Here is a 27,603-nt window from a genome sequence, read left to right on the forward strand (position 1 = left end):
ATTCCCAAATCAAACAAAAACATTCCCAAATGAACAAAAAGATTTCTAAATCTTTTCTGTAAAATGGAAATTACGATATCTGCCTCCAAGGATTTTATAAAGGTTACATTTCATAATGTCTGCAAGGATGCTTTTAGTTATTCAACAAACATTTACTAACCCTTACTATGCCCCTAACTATATGGATACAAAGATGGATAAGCCAAGCCTCTTCCCAAGGGGCATTCGCAATCTTGTCAACTTTAACGTCCTCCACACAAATAAGACAGGGTTATTTAGAATAGAATAGAATTTCCTAACATACATTTCTCAGAAAACTAGCACTCTGGGGCTTTAATAGTTGGCATATGCAAGAAAGAAATGTATGGTTCAATAAGTTCATGCTAAATCAAATTTTTTCTTAATAAAAAAAATTAACATAAAACACATAGGATAGCACCTGGTACACAGTAAGCAATTAAATATTAATTAATATTATTTAGGCCCTAGCACAGAAGTTGGCACATAAAAAAACACCTGTGGTAGGCTGAAAAATGGCCCCCAACGATAACAATTCTTATTCCATGGAACCTATAAATGCAGGTTTTTTTACATTTATACATTTACATTTTTACATTTTTTTTACATTTAGGTTCTTTTTTTATGTTTAATTTTTAAATGTTTATTCATTTTTGACAGAGAGAGAGAGACAGCAAGAGTGAGGGAGGGGGAAAGAGAGAAAGGTAGACTTCAGGCCCTGAGCTGTCAGCACAGAGCCCCACGCGGGGCTTGAACCCACGAACCTGGAGATCATGACCAGAGCCGAAGTCGGAGGCTTAAGGGACTGAGCCATCCAGGCACCCCTAAATGTTTATTTATTTTGGGGGGGGAGGGGGGGACAGAGAGAGATGGGGGACAGAGGTCTGAAGCGGGATCTGTGCTGACAGTAGGGAGCCCCATGAGGGCCCTAACCCACAAACCGTGAGATCATGACCTGAGCTGAAGCCCCCTGTTTAACTGACTCAGACACCCAGGTGCCCCTATAAACGTAACCTTATGTGGAAAAAAGGGTCTTTGCAGGGGGAGGTTCTCCCGGATTATCCGATGAGGCTCTTCAAACAATACCTAGTGTACTTCTAAGAGAGGCAGATGGAGAAGTGACACAGAGGGTGAGGACAGGTGGAGACAGCAGTGATTTGGCCACAAGCCAAGGAGTGCTGGTAGCCACCAGAAGCTGAAAAGAGGAAGAATGGATTCCTTCCTAGAGCCTTCAGAAGGAGGCCGACACCTTGACTTCGGCCCAACGAAACTGATTTTGGAGGTTTGTCTTCCACAGTCACGAGAGAGTAAATATTTGTGGCGTGTTTGTTGATTTGTCCTTTCTTTTGGAAATAACAGACACGTTTAACTGTGCCTGGTTAGAGATTTGTTTCCTTTTGGGAATTTTAGAAGGAAAGGAGGCAAGTTTCTCTTCTACAAAAAGTAAACTGACTTGCCTTTCTGCTGTAGGTGGCTCCAGAAGTTAGTTTTGGGGGTATTGCTCTGTAATTGGTCAGGGTTGCCATAGGAAGGGTTTAAAGACAGAACAAGTCTGACTTGGCCCCTCAACCCCCAGAGGTCAGGAAGCTGAGGGAGCAGCGTGCGCTGCCCGGTCGCCCCTGTGGCCACACCCTGTGACCCTCAGAGCAATGCGAGCGGTCCGCCCGGCCGGCCGCGGTGGCTTCCGAGAGCGCCCGAGCCGGCCTCACTCGCTCCTCCCCCGACGTCGAGGGTACAAACCGGGAGCAGGAGAGGAAGTGACGCTGGCGGCGGGAGGCTGTGTGTCCCGAGGCGCGAGTGTGTGGGGAGCGAGCTCAGAAGCCGAGAGCGGCTGACGAGGCGCTGCCAGCCGACTGCCAGGGCGGCCGACTCGACGCCCCGGAACGGCTTCCGGCGGAAAGGACTCTCCGTTACGCCGGGATCCGATCCTACCGGAAGAGTTTTACCCGTTCTGGCTTGCTGGCTGTGGTGCTGAGGAAAAACTATGATTGGATGGAGTGTGCTTCTTTTTTTCTAGAAGATTCCATGAAGCTTCCCAGCAACTCTTTCATTTCCTCCTCGTTACTGTCTGGAACATCCAGTTTTCTAGTAGGTTCTTTGTCTTTGGGTATTGTAAACTTCCTCTCTTTCCAGAATGTGCCTCTCTGTTCTTGAGAACCCTCCTGCCCCACCCGCTCTCGGCGAGAAGAGTTTCCGGGGCTTGTCTCTGGGGGGTTTGTCTGTGTTGTGTGAAGGAAGTGCCTCTGTACTCCCGGGTGGGTCTGCTTGCCGTCTTGCAAAACCATCCATCAGAGGTCAGGTTCCACCTCCGGTTTCCTGCTGCTGATTTCCCTCCGAGCCTGCTTCGTGGGCGCGGGGTTGGCCCTGGGCTTCCAGGCGGCGGTGGCCCACTCCCCACATGGGCCTTTAATTTCGGGACTGTTTTACACCCTGAGTTTGGTTTCTTTTTAGAAATCTGCTATGACTGGGTGCTATTTTGGAAAGACTTCGACTGAAATTCAAGTTTCTGAATTCTTCCATTTTTGCATTTTCTAAGGAAATATCACTGAAACCACCAAAAATATTGCACGTGGGATGGCTGGTTTTTCTTGTTCAGGCCATTCTGCCAACGGGCTAACTTTTAGCTGGAAGGACGTGGTGAAGGGGAAGTAGAGCGCGCTGGAATGTCGACACCTATCTTTGTTCATGCTTGCAGCTGATGCCAGGAGAGGACTCAGCGCAGGCCATTCAGTGGGTGACAGGGAAAGCCTGACTAGGAGGCCAGGTATTCTGGCATCTTTGTTTTTTTTTTTTTTTTTTAATTTTTTTTTCAATGTTTTTATTTATTTTTGAGACAGAGAGAGACAGAGCATGAACGGGGGAGGGGCAGAGAGAGAGGGAGACACAGAATCGGAAGCAGGCTCCAGGCTCTGAGCCATCAGCCCAGAGCCCGACGCGGGGCTCGAACTCACGGACCGCGAGATGGTGACCTGGCTGAAGTCGGACGCTTAACCGACTGCGCCACCCAGGCGCCCCTGGCATCTTTGTTTTTAAACTACTAAATTTGTGATAATTTGTTATAGTACCAATAGGAAATGAATCCAAAGCCTAATAAATGTTATTAAACTAACCATTATACATGTGGCACCAAGGAATGTGATTTATAAAGGTAACAAGCTAAGTGCAATTATGATGATGTTACTGGATAAGACAAAATTTTAATTTGTGAAAGGGACAAAACAGGAAAACTTTAAAGAATGTAACCATATCTAAAGCCTGAATTAGAATAAATTCCAAAAAAGGTATGTCTTTTTTAGAATAAACAATCATCCCCCCCCAACATTTTATTACAGAAATTTGCAAACATACAAAAAGTTGAAAGAATTGTTCAGTGAAAATCCATTATCCACCACCTAAATTCTATAATTAACATTTTCTACATGTGCTTTATGTCACATGTATCCATTCCTCTATTTCTCTATCCATCCAGGTATCTATCATCAATTTAACTTATTTTTTGGTGCATCTTAAAGTAACTGCAAACATTTCACTCCTAGCCACTTCAGCATATACGTCATTAACTAGAGTTCAATGTTCTTTTTTTTTTTAAAGTAAGATTTACCTACTGTGAAATGCATAAATCTTAAATGCAATCAGTTTTGACAAAAGCACACATCTGTCTACCTTGAACTGCTATCAAGATTATTTGTAGCACCCCGCCAACTTCCCACATGCCCCCTTTTAGTCAGTCATTGCTCATACCCACCCAAAAAGGCAACTACAGTTGTAGATGTTTTGTTATTTTATTTTACCACAGCTTAGTTTTGATTGTTCTAAACCTTCATAAAAATAGAACATACAGTATGTACTCTTTTGTGTAAACCTTTTTTTTCTTTTTACATAGCATAAAGGTTTGAGATTCATTTATGTTGTTTCATATTTCAGTAGTTCTTCCTGATTGTAACTTACAGTTGACAAGAGGTATTCCATTATATTAATATGGCAAGTTTTTTATCCATTCTTCTCTGGAAGGGCATGTGAACCGTTTGCAGATTGGGGGCAAGTGCGAATAATAGTGCTTCTAGGAACATTGCTGTACAATCTTTTTGTAGATATATGCTTTCATTTCTCATAGGTAAAAACCTAGGATTGGAATTGCTGCGTCATAGAGTATTAGCAGTATGTATTTAGTAGATGATTAGTTTTAGAAGAAACTGACAAATCTCCTTCCAAAGTTGTAATACCATTTTACATTGCCACAAACACTTTTGAGAGTTGTAGTTGCTTCCTGTCCTCACCTGTTGATGTTATCAGACATCTAGACATTCTGGTGAGTATGTAATGAAGACTAAACATTAAAAAACATAAATGTTCTATCATGATAATAATTAAATTTTTTATATCTGTTTACTGAGTTTATTTATTTTAGCAATCTCTACACCCAGTGTGGGGCTTAAACTCCCAACCCGAAGATCAAGAGTCAGATGCTCTTCCAACTGAGCCAGCCGGATGCCCCTACTCTTTTTATCTTTTAAGAAAATATTTACACAATGACAAACTATATTTGGAAACGGATCAATATTTTAAACTTTATCTTTGTATTTCCATAATTTTTTAATGCACACAACATTAAAAGTACATATATATGATATGGATTTACTCATTATACAAAGCTTGGTATAGACTCTTTGTAATAGCTTTTTGGCCCAGATGCAACATTCCATCTGCTAGGTCTTTGGGACATCTTCATGGCTAATTCCATTTCTTTTATCATCTTTATCCCAGGCAGTGTAACTAACAGTAATCAGATAATTTTAGGAAAGAAGTCTTAGTCATTTCATATAGCCCTCAATGTTACCTTATATGTTGCTTTCCACATTATCTCTCGTAAGTTGAACTAGAAGTTAGAAACTAATTTAAAATCAGCTCCAAACTATGATCTCCTCTATAACCACCAAGCTTTTCATCATTTAAGGTTTATAACCTAAATCAGTATTTGGTGGAAGACATTATAGAATGTTATGACTTACAAAGTAGGCTGCTTATTCTATTACCAAGAACATTGTAAAAAAATATATAGCCAGAAACTAGATTAGGACTTTGGCATTCGTCAGCAAATAGTAAAAGTTGGATACCGTGGATCTCTCAGAATTTTCTTCAATTACTGGGGATAAAAACAAATGATTTTCCTTTCTTTTACTATTTATAATTATTTAAGCAAAATGGCCAATTTTAAGAAACTTGCAGTCCACTGATTTTCATAGCTACATATAATATATATAAAATAAAAATCTTAACTGAAACATACAGAAAATTTCAAGTGAACATTAAGATGCTTAGTACTGCTGAAGAGATAAAGTCACTGTTTTTCTATAATCATATGTGAACACAGAAAAAGAAAAGATCAAAGAAAATTTAACCTGACAGTTTTTCTTTTTCCACTCCATTGTAAGTTTTATTTATGTCTTACATACAATGATTCACCTCTGATCTAGATGATTTGGGTAAAGCAACTAAACATCAGGTATTTAAAGAATTCTGTAAACATGGCTTCCAAATAGGATCAAGGAGAGAAATAGTCATGAATCTTTTAAAGTATTCGATTAAGGCTCGAGACATATAAAAGTTCGTAGTAAGCCATACTAAGATGTGCCAAGCACGTATTTGAGGATTTCGGCTACATCTGAAAGAGACTTCTGATACATAATATAAAGATAACTTGAAGATATTAATAACTTTAAGCATATTACTAAAAACCTTACATGATCAAAGTCTGGTATTCAGTGAGGGAAAAAGATACCTTTATTTCACAATTATGTAAAACTACAGCAAGAATTCTATGAACTACTGTATTATTTTTCATAATATCAATATTTAAAAATGGAAACCACTAAGAAATAATTGCAAAGTTATTAACTGTATGAAAGCTTTTAAAAGTCATTTTATACTTCTACATTATTCAATTATCCCATATAACTTTCAAAACATTCAGTCTAATTCTTTTTAAAGTGAACTTTAAACACTGATTAGAATCAATGTCTATAAATCCCTGCAAGGAAAAATAAATGCATGTTTACTGCAAAAATTAATACAGAGCTGAAATCTTTAAGTTTGGAAATCTCTCTTAACAGATAGTACAACCAATATCAAACATTAATTATAAAGAGGCATTCAGAATTATTTGGGGGAGAAAGAAGTCTTAATGGGCATTGGGCTGTGTATTCATATATTAGTACAGGGCCATATTTGTTATTGAGCCTAACTTCTTTTTTTTTTTTTTTTAATGTTTATTTATTTTTGAGAGAGAAAGAGAGAGAAAGAGGAGCTCAAGTGCAGGGGAGGAGTATAAAGAGAAAAGGGAGACACAGAAGCTGAATCAGGCTCCAGGCTCCGAGCTGTCAGCACAGAGCCCGACACAGAGCTCAAACTCACCAACCGTGAGATCATGACCTGAGCCGAAGTCAGCCAAAGTTGGATGCTTAACCAGACTGAGTCACCCTTATTGACCCCAGCTTCTAACATCCATACCCAGTCACCCTGAGTCTGGTTTTCAGCCAAACACCTAGCCCCTCTATTCTTGGAATCTTAAATTTTATTGCCTTATCCAGGCCAGATAAAGATGAGCAGAAGCCATGAAGTCCTCGACAAACAAACAAAAAACACCACATGGTTTCTCTCTCACCTGTAATTGCATAACAATTAAAAAATCCACTAAACTGTACAATTTATAAAAGGAAGATCAAAGTTGTTTTCTTTTTTCCCCCCAGATTGTTTATGTTGTCCCCGTGGTGCTGATACACTAAGCGTGCACTTGGTCTGCTTAACAATAATCTAGTAGAATGCCTGATCTTATAACGACTGCTACTTCACTGGGAACACTCTATCCCCCCATTTTATGGACTACAATGATTCTGCCACTTATTTTTTTGTTCAAATTTTGTTCACCACCTATTTCTTTCAATGTAGATTGAAAACTAAGAATGACTTCTGGCACATATATTCTGCATAACTGTCTGACTTGGTGCACTGAACACATTTATTACCTAGATGTTTTCTCAAAACACTATGCCTTTTAATATATTTAGATCTTACCAGAGCCATAGAGTCCAGCCACATTTTATATGGCTGAGTCTGTGTTTTAAACAAACATTTGAATATGAATGCTTTTAGATCAGACATGTGCTCTTTAGTTGTAACAGTCCCCACCATTCCCTAATGAATACATTTGATCTACTTTACTCATGTACATTCTTTGTCTGGCTTTTATGGGCATTTAGGTTTGCAACTCCTGAAAATACCATGTATATTCATCCACATTGGTTTAAAACCCTTAATTCAGACCCAAGTGCTGGTCTCTTCTCAGACTGACTGTTGCTCCTGACCCGTGGTTTTCCTTCTCCTCTGTTGTGACCACTGTATGAAGTATATAGCTCATCATCCTGACCTGACTTCTAGTTCTGACCTCATGCAGGGTCCATGTTTTACTCATCTGTGATGTGATGCTCAGGACAGGTTTGTTGAATGAAATGAGTGAAGGATTGGTGCTGACAAGTCATGCCCTTGTATATACTTAGAATTCTAAATAAAAGGACTAAATACATCACTTTTATTAAGAATATGTCAATAAGGGGCACCTAGGTGGCCCAGTTAGTTGAGTGTCCAACTCTTGATCTAGGCTCAGGTCACTATCTCCCAGTTTGTGGTATCGAGCCCGTGTTGGGGTCCCTTCTCGGGATTCTCTCTCTCCCTCTCTCTCTGCCCCTCCCCAGCATGCACAAGCTCTCTCTCTCTCTCTCTCAAAATAAATAAATACAAACTTTAAAAAAAGAGAATATATCAACAAAGTAGGACATTATTTTTAAGCAGAACGACTAGATAATTTGTAGTTATGAGGAGAAATATCTATGAAAAATCTGGCTACCATAAAGGATAAAAAGCATGTAATAACAAAATGTAAAGGGATTTAAAAGGAGAAAAACTGTATATGGAAATCCATAAAGTTAAAAGTATAATAATAGGATAAGAACATGTACTAGAAACATGAAGTGGGCTCTGCTGAATTCCTAGTAGACTTATCTTCTACACTAGATAAGCCAAAATGATTCAGAAGACGCTATAATATTCATTTTTAGGTAAGCAAAAGAAGGAACAAAAACTGTAATAAACTCTTAAAAAATGTGACGGCTAGTGAAAATTATAAATTGCTATTAATTTCAAGGAGCTCATCTTACACTTCTTGATATTGGAAAGGAAATATTTACCTGAGGGAAGTAAATTCACTTTCCATGACAAGTTCTACTTCAGGACAAAGAAAATACCACAATTTGTCAATGTGAGAGTAAATATCACAGCAAGAAAATAAATATGGTTTACAAGGTATTATTTTCAAAGAAGGAAGATGAGGTAAACAACATAGTTCAAAAGTACTTTTTATTTAAAATATATACCCTTTAACATTTATTTGCTTACAGAATTAAGACGGTATGTTTACTAGAAGGATCTGGAACACATTTCTTTTTAGTGTAATTTGGAAATGTCAGTGCTTTCAAGAGGCAGAATGGCAGAGTGCTATGGAGCACAAATTCCGCAGTCTGAGAGCCAGGGACCAGATCAAATCTGGTCTGTTACTAAAGCTCCCTGTGCTTTACTCCGCTTAACTGTGCAGTGGGGTAAATAACATTCACTTCAAAAGGATTTTGTAAAGATTAAAATAATATATGTAAGTTGTTTAGAATTCTACCTTGCACATATTAAATGATACATATCTTAGCTATTGTTACTTTATTTAAAATTTCCATTATCTCTAGATGTGATGCACCTCCTGATTTAATTAAGACATATCTGGTACTACCTATCCAGTATATTGCTGAAAAACCAGAAACCTCAATTTAATCAAGCTTCTAATTAACCTATCAATTCATAGGCAATATGGGGGATGGGCAAGTAGCAAAACACATTGTATGACACCATAAGAAGACAATCAGCTAAATTCTACAATGTAAGAAATTTGTAGGACAAACAATTCATGATCTTCAACAAATAAATGACATGCAAATGCAGGAGGTGGGGGTATTATTCACCAAAAGAAACTAAAACATGTATCAAACCAATGCAACATGTAACCTAGTTTAGATCCTAATTTAAACAAATAAGCTGAAAAAAGACTTTAAAGAAATTAGTGTTGCTTGTTAGCTGTAATAATAGTATTGTATGTGTACACTTAAAAATCTCCATTCATCAGGGTGCCTGGGTGGCTCAGTTGGTTAAGTGTCTTGACTTCAGCTCAGGTCATGATCTCACAGTTCATGGGTTCAAGCCCCACATGAGCTCTGTGCTGGAGCCTGCTTCAGATTCTGTGTCTCCCTCTCTCTCTGCCCCTCCCCTGTTCATGCTCTGTCTCTCTCTGTCTCAAAAATAAATAAATGTAAAAAAAAATTATTAAAAAAAAGGTGGGGGGCACCTGGGTGGCTCAGTCGGTTAAACATCTGACTTCGGCTGAGGTCATGATCTTACGGTTTGTGGGTTCAAGTCCCACGTTGGGCTCTGTGCTGACACCTCGGAGCCTGGAGCCTGCTTCAGATTTTGTTACTCCCTCTCTCTGCCCCTCCCCTGCTCATGTTCTGTCTCTCTCTGTCTCTCAAAAATGAATAAATGTTAAAAAAAAAAAATAAAAAAAATAAATAAAAATCTTCATTCATTAGAGATAACCGAAGAATTTACAAATGAGGGGAGTACATGGGTGACTCAGTTGGTTTAAGCGTCAACTTCGGCTCAGTTCATGATCTTGTCCTTCATGAGTTCGGCCCTAAGTCAGGGTCTATTCTGACAGCTCACAGCCTGGAGCTTGCTTCAGGTCCTGTGTCTCCCTCTCTCTCTGCCCCTACCCTGCTCACACTCTATCTCTCTTTCTCTCTCTCTCTCAAAAATAAACATTAAAAAAAAGAATTTACAAATAAGTATTTGCTCAGGATTTAATTTAAAAGGCTCCAGGAAAAAAAAAAAGTTAGAGGGAAATCAATTGATGAATAAGAACAGCAAAATGTTGGTAATTGTTTAATTTGGGTGATGGGTACATAAGAGTTCATTTTTTGATTCTACACTTATATATGTTTGAAACTTTCCACGATAAACTTTAAATTTTTAAAATTTATCATATGGTAGTTTAATGTGTTTACCCTAAAATCTCTTTATGCTATCCATATTTGTTCTTCTAATTGTGCAACTTAACTAAATGTTATAATAAATTAAATGTGAAAGTGAAAAAGAGATAATTATTTTTATAAAACTACGTCGAATGCTTTGCATATATCTGATAAAAGTAACTCACTAAAAATGCTTTTGAATTAGGTGTGAGATAATCTTAAAAGTTTAGGGGAAAGTCTAAAATGTAGAAGGTTTTTACTTATATTGCTTCTTAGTGCTAAGAAGTATCTTAGTGCACATTCCACTTTAATGTACTGAAAACTGGAGATCCCTGATGATGCAATTGGGGTTGGCAGAGGTGAGATGATATGAAACACCCATCAGAACGCTCTTGTACAAATAAAAGGTCTTGGTCCTTCAGCAGAACACTGGTGAATAAGTGGGCATTTATAGAATTTTAAATGATACAAACTACTTTAATATTTTATTTTACAATCCCTACCTCCCTCTTAACTCTTGAAATAAACAAATACTAATCCCCATAAGGGCAGAAAAGAAGAGTTTCTACTGAGTTACAAGTTTGTTTTGTTGTTCTTTAATAAATGTTTTGGACCCCCTTTTTAACTTAATGGAATCCATAGATTACTTTGTTTTAAATCCTGTCCCAAATATTATTTCTACTATTTAAGTTAATTGATTGATTCATAATATCAGATTAAAGTGGTATAGATTGAGAAAATGATATGATGTTTATAGTTTTAGAATGAAGATCATATTACCACAACCATGGCCTCAATAAATCAGAAGTTGGGGGTCTTTCTAAATTGCAAAGAGCTGTGTTTTGCATTTGACCAAAGATAAAATACACAGTAAAATGTATTGATATCAACTAGACTTAGAAAATGACAAGTTATTTATTTATATTCTGCTTACTTAACAAAAGAATTGGCAGTAGCTTAAAATGAAAGTAAATGTTCATTTTAGCTAGTTATAAGACAATGAGATGATGACTTTGCTCTAAAAGGAAAACAAATGCTTAAAATAAGCTTCCTTTCCAAAAGCCAAGTTATGTAAGATATTCAAAGTCACTATAATAAAGCACCAGAATCAAAATATCTTTTCCTGTTAAAAATTATCAGTCTTCATTTGTACAGTGGAATATCAGTACTAATTAATTTTGAGGTTTATTCATACACTTTGGGGACAATAATCACAGAAAGCTACCCCAAATCCTAGCTATATGTTCTAATATACTGAAAATAGAAAAAAAAATTATCTCAGTAAAATATATTTTGCTATAGTTTTGATTTAATTATAGCCCCTATCTCAAAGCTGTTGGAAAACATGACAATGCAGCAAATCAGCATAAAATGAATACATAATAAGTGCCTAAAGCCCCATGCCAGAATTCCTCATCATCATAAATTTAAAAATGACATTGTTTGGTACTTTATTTAAAAATAGTAAAAATGGTGAAGATATTACTTTACATCTTGGGAAACAAAATAGAAAACTTTATATTTTAGTTTCTCTAAACCAAACTTTCAAAATGATAAGAATTACATATTTAGGTATAATAAAATCTTGAATTATGAATAAGCATTTAGAAATCTGACACTGCCTTTTAAAACTGCAGTGGATATTATGACTGCTGTCTAGGAGCCACCCCAAACACAGCTGCCGCTATGAGTTTTGATCATTTGGAGCTTCTAGACTCACTCAAAAGGCAGTTTATTTATAAAAAGACAATGTGGACTTAGTTGTCAACTTTCATATCTGGCTGTGGGAAGGATATGGGGAAACAGATACACATGTGGCAGGAGCATAAATTATCAACATCATTCTGGAATGTAGTCTGGTATTATTCATCCCTTCATTTTATATACTTAAGGACCACCATACATGGCCTAGGGATATTCTGGATCCTAGTGATATAGGATGAACAAAACTAAGAAAACTTTCAGTGACTGTGTCCTATGACACAGAAATTCTATTACTGCAAACATAAATAGAATAGGTTAAATAAAATTATGGTATCCAGATGCACACATGTAATAGGATGATACATATTTTCCTTGACATGTCAAGATTTCAAGAAACAGTCACAAATAAGAATATGTCACAAATAAAGTCACAAAGCAGAATGAATAACATGGACACTTCTATATTACGGCTTTTTAATATTTCTTCCATATTCTTTTTTTTTTAATTTTTTAATGTTTATTTATTTTTGAGACAGAGAGAGACAGAGCATGAACGGGGGAGGGTCAGAGAGAGGGAGACACAGAATCCGAAACAGGCTCCAGGCGCCGAGCTGTCGGCACAAAGCACGACGCGGGGCTCAAACTCACGGACAGCGAGATCATGACCTGAGCTGAAGTCAGCCGCCCAACTGACTGAGCCACCCAGGCGCCCCTCTTCCATATTCTTAAATTGGTTTAGATTTAATATCTTTCTTTCAAAACATTAATTACCAAAAGATTTGTAGGAATAAGGAGATAATTTCTGAGGTTTTGTGGGCATGAGATTTTTATCATGAAAGTTGACTATCAGACATTAAATATGTAAGAATATAAAGGTAGAGTGCAGATTTGGTAATGTAGGAGTGATTTGGTTTAGATATTTGGGGCAATAAAGCAACTATAAAATTTGTAACAATGTATCAGTAGATATGGAGCATTATAGCACAGAACTTGGAATCAGAGGTCTAGGTTCACACATGGTTTTGTCTTGTGATGTATGACCATGAACCAGATTATTTAACCTCTATGGTCTATGACCTTAACAATAAAATGGAGATAATGGCTTCACAGGATTATTGTGAAGATAAATGGTATAATACACATACAGTGATTCATACTCATAAGCACTCAATTATTATTTCAGTTGTTAGCCATTATTAATACTTCTAAATCAGAAAATATGTATTTGTAAAATATTTTAAGGGTTTTTTTTCTTTAGTATTTTCTTACTAAATTTAAATTAAATTACATCTTTAGGGGGCATCTGAGTGGCTCAGTTGGTTAAGCGTCCGACTTCAGCTCAGGTCATGGTCTCACAGTTCCTAAGTTTGAGCCCCACATTGGGCTCTGTGCTGACAGCTCAGAGCCTGGAGTCTGCTTCAGATTCTCTATCTCCCTCTCTCCCTGACCCTCCCCAACTTGTGCTCTGTCTTTCTCTCTCAAAAATAAACATTAAATTTTTTTTTTAAATTAAAAAGATTTTAAAAAATTAAATCTTTAGTATTTTATTATTAAATATTAAAATTATTGGCATGAGAATGTTCCTCTTTCCAATACAGGAGGCTCATGTTTAATCAAATTTCACGACTAGGTGTTAAGCAGAAGAGATTTCTCATGCCATGGTTTTGATATAGTGCTGTGCCCAGAGATGGAACTTAGCATACAGAAATTTATGGACTCACATGGTCTACAATAAACTCCTATAAAAACATCTATGAAGCACTCTTTGTCATCATTTATGGCATGAAAATAGACACCTGGCCTATGATCTTTACCAATTTAAGCATATCTTAGATGGAACACAATGTTACCAATGATTTACATGTTTTGAAATATTTTCTCAACAATACAATTTTAAGACTTTTTCTGTCTACACACTTAACTCCTACAGGAAATTACAGAATGCCCATCTAACTATTGACACTTGGAAAGTGAATTATGAATAGATGGCTGCAATAGACAGAATAAGCATCCAGGGCTTTAGAGACATATCCCAGAGGAATCTAGATCTCTCTCCTAAATATCCAGTAAGGAAATGGAGATTTATCAAAACAGACAGGTAAGCTATCAACCACCCAAAAGCATTTTACAAATGCCTTCAAAACCCAAAGTCTATTCAAGAGATCAGATATACAAATGAAAAACTTAGGAAAAAAAAAATGTTTGACATAATGTAAGATAAATAAAATTTAAATTTGTTTTAAAAAATTTTGTTTTGTACTAAACTATTAAAATTTCACATCAGAGGGGCGCCTGGGTGGCGCAGTCGGTTAAGCGTCCGACTTCAGCCAGGTCACGATCTCGCGGTCCGTGAGTTCGAGCCCCGCGTCAGGCTCTGGGCTGATGGCTCAGAGCCTGGAGCCTGTTTCCGATTCTGTGTCTCCCTCTCTCTCTGCCCCTCCCCCGTTCATGCTCTGTCTCTCTCTGTCCCAAAAATAAATAAACGTTGAAAAAAAAAATAAAAAAAAAAATAAAAAAAAATAAAAAAAAAATAAAATTTCACATCAGAAATAAACTTTCAAAACAAAATGCTTTAAGATAACTTGTACAAAATATCAATGCCAATAGTATCTTTGCATTGTGAAATTAATGATTTTCATAATGGTGTGTCTTTAATGTAATAGAAGAAATTAACATCATAAGTTTCATTATGAAAATTTCAACATGAAATTCTTTTCATGTTAAGAATTTACCAAGAGTTAGTTTCCCATAGTTCTAAAATGTAGTTTTAAGTGTCTCAAAAACACATTTTTTTAACGTCTTTCCCATTTAAAGTTCCCAAAGACTTATAAATTTTTAACTCCATCTCCCCAGGCTGTATAAATTCTCTTTTTGGAGGCTTTCTGATGCATGGATTTGATCTATATACAATTTAGCTAAAAATTAAATGCATAATCTTCAAAAACTCTAAATCTTTTCCAGTTGTGCTGTTGAAGATGAAAGAACTTGTATACAAATGTTTAAAAGTATATAAACCTTCCTATGAAAGATGGAAAACAAGAGGCTCAGTACTTTTTCTTAAATCTGTCCAAAGGGATTTTGTTAAAATAGTATGCTTAAACTTTCAGCAATCTCATTACAATAGATATTTCACTGGCAACAAAAAGGTTCCACTGTCAGAGTAATAGTCAATAATAATTTTACTGCTACTAAAAAATGGCATTATTAATTGGTACTTTAAAAATCTTTTGAAATAGGGGCACCTGACTGACTCAGTTGGTGACTCTTGATCTTGGGAGTGTGGGTTTGAGCCCAATATTGTGTGTAGATTACTTAAAAAAATAAAATCTTAAAAAACTCAAATTAATTACACATCTATTATCTTAGTTTATACTTGAAAACACTGTGTATGTGGTTTTATTTTCATTTGATAATTGCGAGGACTGAGTTGTAGGGATATTAAGTCCTGGGGGCAACAATATTATATGTTGTGATAGTAATAAGTTAGTAAAGGAATGAGACCAGGTTACTAGTTCCTATATCTAGGACCTCTCTGCTAGATAATGCCAGTAACATTAGTGAGCATTCAATAGCTGGTAATTTGCCAAATATTTACCTATTTAATTCTGTGATATATTACTCCATTCTACCATTTTCCATTTTCCAAATTCAGAAATAGGAGCACATCCTTACTGTTATATCCAGTAAGTGGCAGATTTAAACTGAGGTTGGCATGATTATGATTACAAAGTGTGTGCTTTTTCTCTAAGAGAATAAACTTAAAGCTAGAAATAATTCAGAATCTATGATATGCACTCCTTCCCTACTAGTTATCTACACGGACACTTTCTTATATGAGAAAAGGGAGGGGAATGGAACTCAAAACACCAGGTAAATCTGGGCCAGGTCTGTAGCTTCTTACTATTCCGATATTTCTACACCCCTTCCTAAAACTGAATTCCTAGCCTAATGCTTTGAGATACTTCCACAAAAGTTGTCTCTGGAGACAAAAGTAAGCTAGGAGAAGGGCAGACTTTAGGAAGAAAAACACTCACTATATTTGATGATTATTTAGCTGAATACTGACAAGAGCCAAAAACATTGTTTGCCAGAATGCAGAGACTTTCCAAACAAAAAAGACAGACTTCGTTCAAATCAGCTGAAAAAACTGATTTGGGTCACAATGCATATAAGCACAGTAAAAGCTCTGAACAGTATTGCAGGCCCATTTCACTTGACTTGACCAAGTATTTTCCCAAGTGTAAATTGTTCTGGGGAACAACTTCTGATATTTCAAACTTGACTGTAATAATAATCTACACTATGCTTTTTTTTTCCCTTTTTACAATAATTACTACATAGAGGAATATTTATTTAGTACATTATCCACTAGGTACAGACCTATAGTGCATTTACTAAAGGTATAGACAAAGACTAGCTCCAGGGCAGATGAGGCTAAATGGCATAATCTCTGGATATTAAATCTGGCAGGGCCTTAAGGGTTTTATCATCCTTTCATTTACATATGAAGAAGCAAGAGCCTAGAGGGATTGAGGACCTGCTCCCACATCACTGGACCCTGGAAAGTGGCTGCACTGCCAATGAGTGGTGGCCTCTCCTCATCGGATTTGGCCATGGTGCTTTAGCAGGAGGACGTGTCAGAAGCTTTTTATCCAGCACTTCCCTGGCATTCTCTGCAGATCTGGTCCAGAGCCACCAGGCTAAGCAGGAGTAGCTACGGGCACTGAAAAATATTGCCTCAGGATGCTGTTGTTCTGCTTTTTTGCTATGCTGCTTTGTTCTCCAGAGGAACCATCACAAACATCATGGTCAGGTTGCAATTTTGAGCATGAAATGTTTGCAGTGGGAATATCAGGCAGGTGTCTGACATCTTAGATATTTGTTTCTAGACTAATATACCCACAATTTCCCCCCAACTACTATATTGACAGGCATTTATGACACTCGAGAGTATTTCTAAATTTTATAAGGATAATTTGCAGGGGGGGAGGGGGGATCAAGTGCTTTTCATCATATCTACATAGGGAGTGATTTTACACTCTACACAGGGGAAATAAATATATATACCTTGGAACTCAGGAGGAAATCGTCAGTATATATGTACTACTATTTGCTAAGTATATATCTACATTTTACCTAAATATCACTATCCCCAAATATGTGTATATAGAGACATTGCACAGCTAAAAAATATATTGACTGGTATTAGTAAATTCTACTTCATGCCATTTTTCAGTTAGATGGAAATTAAAGTTTTTCTTAGAATTAATTCAGTAACTATATTACTTAGGAAATTAATCTGGTTTGCATTATAAATGGCAGAGAGATATAGTGAGATCACATGGACGTCCCTTTGGTGTTCACCCAATCCATTATTTGATATACTAAGCTCTCAGCCACCCATCTCTAATAAGAGTCTACGGAACACACAGCACTTTTTAGCCTATTTTTTTCACCAGACAGAATGTGTCACATGCCAGCAAATTCAATAATCTCTTACAGATTAGTACCTTAGCCACTCAACTCTCACTATTAGTTACACTTCTGAAAATCCTTTTCAGAAAACTACCTTCCCAAAGACTCATTCATCACGGAAAGCAACGACCTCTGACTTCTACATTTAAATCTCTAAATTCACCCATCACTCTCTCAAAGACACAGCCTTCTTTGGTTTTAATTTTTCTCGTTCCATCCTCGCCTTCACATCCTATGCCTTCCTTCTCAATGTAAGTCAAACTCCCCCCACTTTCACCGCCACCCCCACACATATTAAACCAAGTCTGCACAACACCACCATCACCAAAAGTGGAGGTGGCAAAAGACCTTCTAAGTCCTCCCCAAGGCCCTGCCCACAGACCCAGTGCAAGGCAGGTTGAAAACCACAGACTTAAGTCTAGACATACTCAAAATAAGATGGTCTTTTATTATTATTATTATTATTATTATTATTATTATTATTAATTCCCTATTTTCTGTCAATCTCTTACTCGCGCTTTTGAATTGTACCACTGAGATCATTTACGTCTTTGGCAAAAAAAAAAAAAAAAGAAAAAGAAAAAAAAAGAAAAGGTGGGGGGAGGTAGGGGAGGAAAGATAGGAGGGAGAGGGAAAGACGCAGGAAGAAAGAGTGAGATTGATTAAATGAAGGGGGCTAATTCTGGAGACGGGCCTTTCCTGCTGCCCTACTAGACCCCATACAGAGGTTGCTCTTTCTTTGACTCTTTCAACCCTAGTAACACTGAAAAGCCCGACCCTAAAAAGACTTTTCCTTTCCCATTGAGTTCTTTTTATAATCTCGATATTTAAAGGCATTAAATGAATTAGTCAAGTTTATGAAGTTACTCTACATTAGAGCTCATTTTTGTTATGTTACCATTTCCCCTAACTGACAAGAGTGTGCTAGTATTAATTTTTACTCTCCACAATTTGTTACTCTTCAAACATTGCATATAAATTGATATCCAGGTCAAGGAATCCTGAATACTTTCATAGATATATATTTAATTAAAATCACGACTTCCATTGTTGCAGGTGTGGGCCTCCTTCAGTCATTTAAGCTCTCTAGACTTTATTTTTCCTACTTAAAAAAAAAAGCCAGGGGAAATGCTACTTATGCATAAAACACTTTGAGCTCCCCAGATGAAAGCCCGCATATATAAGTGTGATGCGTGTTTATTGCCTCTTCTCTGATGAAAAGTGGCAGCCTTCTGCTTGAAATGGGATTAGAAATTCTGACTATAACAGAGAAGAGAGAAGCACAAATGAGTAACAAGCAGTCAGAATAAATAAAATTGAAAAGATGGAGAGCACTCCTTTTACAAAAGGAACATCAGTTGTGAAACTTGTGGTTTAATTTGGTATGCTTTCCACTTTTAAAAAATTGGGCTCAACTGCATGTATAATGAGCTACAAGCAGAAGGTACATTCAGTAGTACATGAATAAAAAATGACCTTTTCATTTGCTCTTCCGTAGCTTGGCATTCCTATATTATTAAAATATAATGTATTAAAGATTAAGTAAGCATATTAGCATACAGACATCATACTTATGTGGCCATGGATACGAGGGCTATACAACATAAAGCTAGAAATCCAGCTATATAAAATTCATATTTTTAAAAGTATAGGTATCAATTAAAAAGAACACAAACTTTTCTAACAACAAAGTTGGCAATTCTACCAAGGATGAAAAAGAAAGGAATGAGAGGAGAATCTCCAAAGTGAGCCACAAAAAAGAATCACAAACTATTCAACAGCTGGGAGTAAGCTGGATTCTATGTTCTAGGGAACATATTAAATAGATAAACTCCCTAGCCTAATGAACCTAGTATTCTCAATCTAGGATTTAAAATGCTAAGGCAATTTTCATGCCAACATTTTGGAGGGGGGCAACAGCCATTTATTAAATATTCTGGTATTTATTCTAAATTTTCTATGGCTTATTTTCCTTTCTCACTTTTTCTTTTTGACGTTATAACATACAAATTTATAGAATATTAAGATTGCACAAAGGTGTGACTGCAAAAACATAAAAACATAAAATTACTACATTTCCAAAGGACAGGGCTTTCTTTTCACCTCATTATTATGTAAGCAATACAGGTTCATAAAAGAAAAATTAGAGTTCAGGAAAATAAAAAGAGAAAAAAGAAATAATCCTATGAGTCTAATGCAGTCACCAGTCACTGCTTATATATTTCCTCTTATTGTTTTCTAATAATGCAGCTTTTTGTGTTTGTGTATGTGTGGGTTTTTCTCTCTTTTATCTCATACACTGTTGGAGACACAATGTTTTATCACGCTCTTTTCAGTTAGTATGTCAAGAAACATTTTACACCCAAAGCATGCGTTTCTGTTTTATTTAAAGTTCATTTTTTCATTTCAAAAAATTGCTTTATCCATCACAATGGAAAGTTGACATTCCCCAGAACTTTGTCATTTGTCCTACAGACTGTTCCCCAATGGCTTGAGAAATGATGGTGATGGTCTTATTTGGAACACTCTGAGAAAAGGAGATGCTGCAATGAATTGGTTATCTAAACCTAGAGAGGCACCATCATTTCTCCTAGTCAGCTATTCAAGAATTTAGCCTCCTGTCTCATTTGCAAGCAAGCCTGAGGTGAGTTTCAGTACAAAGCATAGGCCATTCAGTAATCTTAGTTTAATGTGGCTTTTAAAGACCTGAACTGTCAATCCCCTACCTTCACGGCCTCTCATTCTACTGTTTTCACTTGAGGAGATAAGAAGCCCAGTCTTTGAACTATATTCCTAATCTGTCACAGCCGTGAGTGAATGATCTGTATGTGTACCCACAATGCAACCATGTATTGGAAATTCCTTCATGCATGCATTCATTGAAATGAATAAAATTCTTTCCTAAGTTTAAGAAAATAGGTAAGACAAAAATCAAACAAAGAGGGAAACTAAATTGAAAAGTTGATGGAAGAAGCAAACCCTTGCTTTTAAAATGATGTAAATATGAAACAGGCATTTATAACAGATATGTCTTTCTTGTTTTCCCTGTCATTCGCTTGCATAAAAAGCAACAGTGATTTTTTAAAACAGTTTGCTATGAATAAAATTTATCATCTACTGATGCATTATTTCTCACTTTCTTTTTCATATTATCTCTCAGAGATAAATGGCAATAACAAAGACATTAAAATGACACTAAGAACAGCTTTTTATAGTTTTAATTATTTTTTTCCTTTTTGGCAATAAAAATGATGTGGTATGTTTGCATGTGTTATATATTGTGAAGCAATAATACTGTTTAAATATTCATAATTGTGGAGATAGTTTTTACTTGATATTTTAAATATGAAATAGATTGCTTCTGGTCCCTAATATTACGGCCCTGTTTATTAATATATATTGCAGGCACACCTATATTTATGTCAGTCAATCACTTACCATGCTCTTTATTCTACTCTGAAGTATTCTCCACACAGATAATATTCTTTTATGGGTCCATCAAGTTTCACTTTCTGAGAAATAACTTCACAATTTCTAATGTAGATAATGAGCACTCATTTTCCTACTTCTCTTGGAATCTGAGCTCATTTTAGTCTATGAAGTAAAAACTAAACTTCAGGGCAAGGGAGATCCTGATGGGTGGCAAACAACATGTGTACCCAGCCCTCCAACAGTCACAGAGCAGACATGGCATCTATGGGTGGGTGCCCAGTGGAGGCATGGCAGGCCTCTTGAGGATGACACTTCACCTGGGTCGGCAAAGTTGGGACCTAGTCCTCAGTACTCCAGGAATGATTTTGTGCTTTTAGGGAAACTGAGAAGTCTATCTGGGATACACTCATGAAAACTCAACTCCTATAATGCTACCTTACCAATTTAAAATGACACCTTTCTGAAATGCAAGCGGAGATGGGTGCATTCTCCCCCACATGGAAACTTACAGGTCAGAGTTTGTGAGATGGACAGTTAGACCTAAAGGGCTTGGTGTTCTTATTTCAGGGTTCCTGGGCTTAACAGTTTGGGGCAGTCTTCCTTCCCGCACCTTTCTTCCATCAAAGGTTCTCACCTGGCCTGCTTCTTTTTACTTTTAATTTTAAACATCCTATCTATTTTTAGATATATATTTTAAGAGAGATTACATTTAAATGATACAGCTGTAAGACAGTGAAAATGAAGTCAGACTCCCCCACTCTTCTATCCCTAAATGCCCTGTTTCTCTCCTTGGAGGCTAGCTATCTACCCTTTAGCAATTTCATGAATAGCCTTCCACAGATAACCTATGCATTTACAAATATACGCCATATGTGTGTATGTGTATATATACATGGGTAAGTTATATATATACATATTCATATGTATGTGTATATATATATAGTTTGTCTCCCATAAATAGCAGTGCATACATGCTGTTTCTGCATTTCACTCTTTTTTTTTTTTTTCTTTTTTAATAGCTGAGTCACAAGATCATTGGGAGAACTTTTCTTTGGACATTTTACCAACTTCCGTCTGTTTTGTTTTTGGTTTTTTTTGTGTTTTTTGTTGTTGTTGTTGTTATTTTGTTTTGTTTTTTGTTATTTGTTTTTTTTGTAGAGCTACCCTGATTGTGTTTTTGTCCTCTAACTATGTCTTAGATAAATTTAGTTCTCCTTCTACTGGTGTCTTGGGCTTTTCTTTACTTACTCTTTTTCTGTCTTTGGCAGTTAAATACTTGGACTTTATCCCGTGAGATGTATCTACTTATCAAGACAAGTTCTGCAGGAGAAATATCTAAATCAACCTCCAATATTAGTGGGACCAGAAAGTCTGATGGTAATTTCCCAGTGATCTTTCAGTTCTTTTTTTTTAACCTGAATAAAAAAACATGCTTATAAATTTCTTACATAGTTGGACTATATACCTCTCTAGGTATCTTTGACTAGAAACTAATTTCAGCTTTTAAGAGGCCTAGAGCATCTGAGATCATTCTTTTAATCCTAATGAAAATGTATAATGCCTAAAAGAAAGATGCATTTTACTTTTAAACTTCTCATATAGAACTTGTTAGTTTTACGTTGTACATACAAATAACACATACAGTAAGCATCCTTAAATATTATTTTACACACATGGTTATTTGTTAGATAAGTACCTCAAAGTAGAATTCCAGGTCAAAAGGTATATACATTTTTTATTTGGAAAGTATTGCCAAGTACTTTCTCATATTTTATAATGGTAAAAACTTGAAATTCGAAAACACAATGTAGCAATTGACCCTTTCCATGTTGTAACTATAGAATGATTTACTATGAATTTTTACAGAGGAGGAAGACAATTCAAAATTAATAAATTCTGCTTCTAGTTAACCTCTTACTCTCGAAGCTAATAATTCAAGGTATATGTTTGATTCCTATCCCTAGATAGGAAAACAAGAAAACTACTTGGATTGAACCTGAAAGAAAGGATTTTAAATCTCAGTTTTAAAAGAGTCCTTCTTTCCAGTAGCCTTCAAATTGTAGGGCAAAATTCCTCTCAAGGAAGAGGTGATGAGGAAAAAAAAAGAAAAAGGAAAGGAAAAAAAATGAGAAAAATGAAATAAAACCACCAGGACTTGAGCTAGAAATCCTATGGTTACCAATACATCTCATATGAGAAAGGAAGGGCTACCAAAGAAAAAATGGACAGTACCTGAGGAACGAATGGCTTCATAAGAGACAGAGAACTACTGAAAGTCAGGTTCCTGGCAGGGATTTTTACTTTATACCGTTGCTGATGAGAACGTCTTCCAAATGCTAAGAAGGGAAAGAATGGAAGAGAAACTGGGCAGACCTAGGCTCTGAAACTCAAAATGCTTTTCCTGGGGGACATCATGAAATTGATTATAAGGAGGGTTATGAAATCTTAGAAATCACTCAAAGTCTGCAAACTACTACTGTTTGTTATTAACCAAGTCACTATGTTGGCCAATGAAAGAAGCATTTTAAATCTCTAAGACATAATAGCCATTAATGTTAATTTATGTAACAGGTAAGTTAAATATTTGGTTATCTTTTAAATCTTTTTTTACTTAAGAAGGCGCCTGGGTGTCTCAGTCAGTTAAGTGTCTGACTTCAGCTCAGGTCATGATCTTGCAGTCCATGAGTTTGAGCCACGTGTCAGGCTGTGTTGACAGATCAGAGCCTGGAACCTGCTTGGATTTGGTGTCTCCCTCCCTCTCTGCCCCTCCCCTGCTCAGTCTCTCTCTCTCAAAAATAAATAAAAATTAAAAAAAAAAAAAAAGAAGTTTGGCATATAGGGGTACCCAGGTGGCTCAGTTTGTTGTGCAACTGATTTGATTCCAACTCTTGATTTCAGCTCAGATCGTGATCTCATGGTCATTAGACTGAGCCCCACAACAGGCTCCACACTAGGTGTGGAACCTGCTTGAGATTCTCTCTTCCCCCATTATCTCTTTCTCTCTCTCTCTCTCTCTCTCTCCCTCCCTCCCTCTCTCAGAAGAAGAAGAAGAAGAAGAAGAAGAAGAAGAAGAAGAAGAAGAAGAGGAGGAAGAGGAGGAGGGGGAGGAGGATGAAGAGGAAGAAGAAGAAGCAGCAGTAGTAGTGGTAGTAGTTTGGCATATATACTTGGCCTGGTCTCATGCGTACATGTACATGACCCCACCATCGTATCACATACTTAAAATAAAAGCATTGATCATAGTGCTTGCTTCGGCAGCACATATACTAAAACCGGAACAGTACAGAGAAGATTAGCATGGCCCCTGCACAAGGATGACATAGAAATTCGTGAAGCTTCCATGTTTTTTTTATATATACAATGGAATACTACTTGGCAATGAGAAAGAAGGAAATCCTGCCATTTGCAGCAACGTGGATGGAACTGGAGGGTATTATGCTAAGTGAAATAAGTCAGGCAGAGAAAGACAGATACCATATGTTTTCACTCATATGTGGATCCTGAGAAACTTAACAGAAGACACTGGGGGAGGGGAAGGGGAGAAAGAAAAAAAGTTCCAGAGAGGGAAGGAGGCAAACCATAAGAGACTCTTAAATACTGAGAACAAACTGAGGGTTGATGGGGGTTGGGGGAGAGGGGAAAGTGGATGATGGACATTGAGGAGGGCACCTGTTGGGATGAGCACTGGGTGTTGTATGGAAAACAATTTGACAATAAATTATATTTAATTAAAAAAAAAGCATTGATCATAGTAATTATAATCTCCATTCTAAAGTGACTTCAAACAACTGTATAATTCTTGGGAACTATAATGCAATCTTTTAAATTAACTATATATGAATTTTCCTGAATAAAGCAGGTTTCAAGTGTATAATTTGTATCTAAAATTTGAGGCCAGTGTCAAAACTTTAAAGTGTTCTTTTCATTATGTATCATTTTGGAAGGTGAACAACTGCAATTTTTCTCCATTTTATTATCTGCTTTATAAACTTGGATATTTTCACAAGGCTATCACCTGTTTTATAATTACACTGTTTACCTGAAGTAGGATTTAAGAATTTCTCACTTTTATTCTCAGTTATTCAAAACACAACATATATGCCTTTAGAGTATGGTTTTCTGATTCATATATGGAAGTAAATGAGATAATTATATCTTACATTAAATAAAGCACTGGATCTTGAAAATAAGCACTGAGCATATAAGTGTAAAATCTAAATAAGCATTTAAAGCAAAAATAAATTTTACAAATGGATTATTTAGTTTATCTTCTAAAAAATAAATTATTAATTTTCTTCTTAGATGTACAATAAAGCAAGGTCATGGTATCATATAACTCTGAATCTAGACTATGTTTTAAATAGATGTCCTAAAAGACATAACTAGATTATATCTCATTGAATAGGTATTCTAAAAGGAAAGTGGTGGATATCAGTAATAATTTAAATAACAGAAAAACTTGTTATCATAAGAATGTGGGGGGGGGGCTATACACTAACTAGACGGTCTGTCTGAGTCATGTAAAATAGACAATACCTACCTCTTATGATTACATTGTTATATGTGTACTTTTTAAAACCTTACGTCCAGGACCATGTATACCATTGCATTCCTATTAGCAGGCACCAAATCTCATAAATATTAGCAGCTCAATAAATGATCATTCACTGAATACTGAATAAATGAATTGACTGTTAACATTCAAGTTTCAGTTAAAACATGCAAAGGCACTCCTAAAGTAAGTGGTAAAATAAGAAAAAATACTTTTTTATGTGACTAGAAAGTGAAAACTTAAAGGAATAATTATAATCACTAGAAAATTAGTTTCTGTAATCTTCAAGCTTAAGGGCCTCTACGTTCCATGAGCCCTTCTAAGGCCTGGGAGCAATCCTTGCATTGTATTTGCCTGGTCATATGTTCTCATAAATTTTTTGTATGATATTTTGACTATGACTAAGACTACTGCACATTTAGAATTCAAGTTTTTTGTTTATAATTTTGTGTTTGATTTCTTAAGGAACGGAGGGAAAGTTGTAAACCTGAAGGCTCTACCGACTGGGATGTGCTCCTCCACAGTTTCCTACCACCCAGAGCCGAGTACACCTTAACACAAGAATGGAAACTGAACCAACAGTGGGTCAGGAAGTCCAGATTTAGTGTACATTCATAAATATTTGTCACTGTTTGTAGAAAAATAAAAATATGACCGATTCTAAGTTAACAGGCGAGCACAGTATTCTGAAATATACTTTATCATCTAACAGATCACGTGGTGAGATTCCAATCATGTATCAGCACGTGTTCTCAAATTGCAGTCTTCTCTACTGGCAATTATGCTTGGACATTTATTGACAGATAACAGCTGCTCTAGTACCTCACTTATTTTACTTCATGTGTTGACATTTCCCATTTCCTCATATTTTCAGAAAGCCTAGAGTACTTGAAGAAAACAGACACTTTGATATTACTTCTTAAATCCTTTATGTTTCATTCAACATGTGAAAATATCATAAAGTTGCTAACTCCTGCCTCTGTGATCTAACATGTCTCATTTAAAAATGCATAGCAATTAAAATACACATATAGCATTCAATTTGCAGTTAAATGTTTTGACATGCATACTCTACCAAAATATCTAAAGTCAACTATCATGAAAACACCATGAAATACTTTGAGCCAATGATGCTTTTGTTAAAGCACAGCACACAAAAAAAGTTCTCTTTATACAAATAAAATACAAATACTCCTAATTGCTCACAGATTTTTTCTGACAAGTGTTAGTCCAAAACGAATATTTACAGTCTATGCTGAGCAATGAATGCCTGGAAAATAGCATTCACAGTGCAAACACTGACAGTTTTAACCAAAAAAACAAAATAAAACAAAACAAAACAAAAAACAAAAAAACCCACACCAAAACAACAAAAAACCCAAAAAGCAAACTTGTATATTGGTGCTAACTAATGGTGCAACTGAAATACTCTCAGCCTTGAAAGGATGTAAGAAAATATTTCAAGAACATCTGATTCCGCTGAAAATAAGATCATTAGATTTCTTCTTAAAACAAACGCCTGAAGGTGTGAGTGTGATATTTTACACACACCACACATACACACCATGATCTACAGCAAGGAATATTTTGATCCTTTTCATGTGACATTTTGTTACTTGGGAAGTAGAAGAGAAATATGAAAAACTGACACGGAGAAGATGTCCTAAAATGTACAAATGAATCATGTTTACTGCAGCTATAACATCATTTGCTTTTCCTCCCCATGCTATGCTATACCTACATTTAATGAGTGATTTTGTATTTTAAAGGGGGAGATATTAAGGATTTAAGGACTTAATTTAACAGTTTGGCTATTCAAGAATGCTTATTTATTCTGAAAATAGAAACCTTAAGGACATACCTTTTTTTAAGTCAAAGAAGATAAGGAATATGAGTGATGTCTGTGTATAAAGAAAGAAAAAGGGAAAATCAGTTTTAAAGGATAATTTTGTGTTATCTCTGCTAATGTGCTTTTGTATATGCATCATGCCAGCAGTACGCATACATAGAAAATAAGGGCTCATAGGACAAAGTCACAAAGAAAATTATCCTCATTAAAAAGCTGGATTTTATAACCTGTAAGTCGGGGTATCACAGAGGTAAATTTAACTTCTTACTGATCATGGAGAAAAGGAAGATTATTTTTCCTGCACCCTCACTGCCCACCTTGGACTGGTCAGTAAAGAAAGGAGTCTTATTTTTTTTGGGGGGGGTGGTTTGAAGGGTGTCATGCCCCCACGTAGCTGGAGGAAGAAATGAGAGCTGATGACTCTTTACATATATCATTCTAATTTCAAAACC

The 27,603-nt window shown here is 36.2% G+C and overlaps 1 protein-coding gene, 1 long non-coding RNA gene and 1 other non-coding gene across 6 annotated transcripts in view; 2 read left to right on the forward strand and 1 right to left on the reverse strand.

The window, feature by feature from the left end:
- FBXL17 (F-box and leucine rich repeat protein 17) overlaps nucleotides 1–27,603 on the reverse strand; it is a 497,923-nt gene that overhangs the window by 175,425 nt on the left and 294,895 nt on the right. The gene's annotated exons all lie outside the window — the stretch shown is intronic.
- On the forward strand, nucleotides 1,773–25,971 carry LOC109502603. Its single transcript, XR_002744595.2, has 3 exons — nucleotides 1,773–2,106; nucleotides 22,019–22,127; nucleotides 25,768–25,971. It is a non-coding gene; the product is annotated as an uncharacterized LOC109502603 (long non-coding RNA).
- On the forward strand, nucleotides 23,993–24,099 carry LOC111556731. The gene has a single exon (XR_002736448.1). It is a non-coding gene; the product is annotated as a U6 spliceosomal RNA (small nuclear RNA).

The sequence above is a fragment of the Felis catus genome, chromosome A1 (assembly GCF_018350175.1).
Source record: "Felis catus isolate Fca126 chromosome A1, F.catus_Fca126_mat1.0, whole genome shotgun sequence".
Classification (NCBI taxonomy): Eukaryota; Metazoa; Chordata; class Mammalia; order Carnivora; family Felidae; genus Felis; species Felis catus.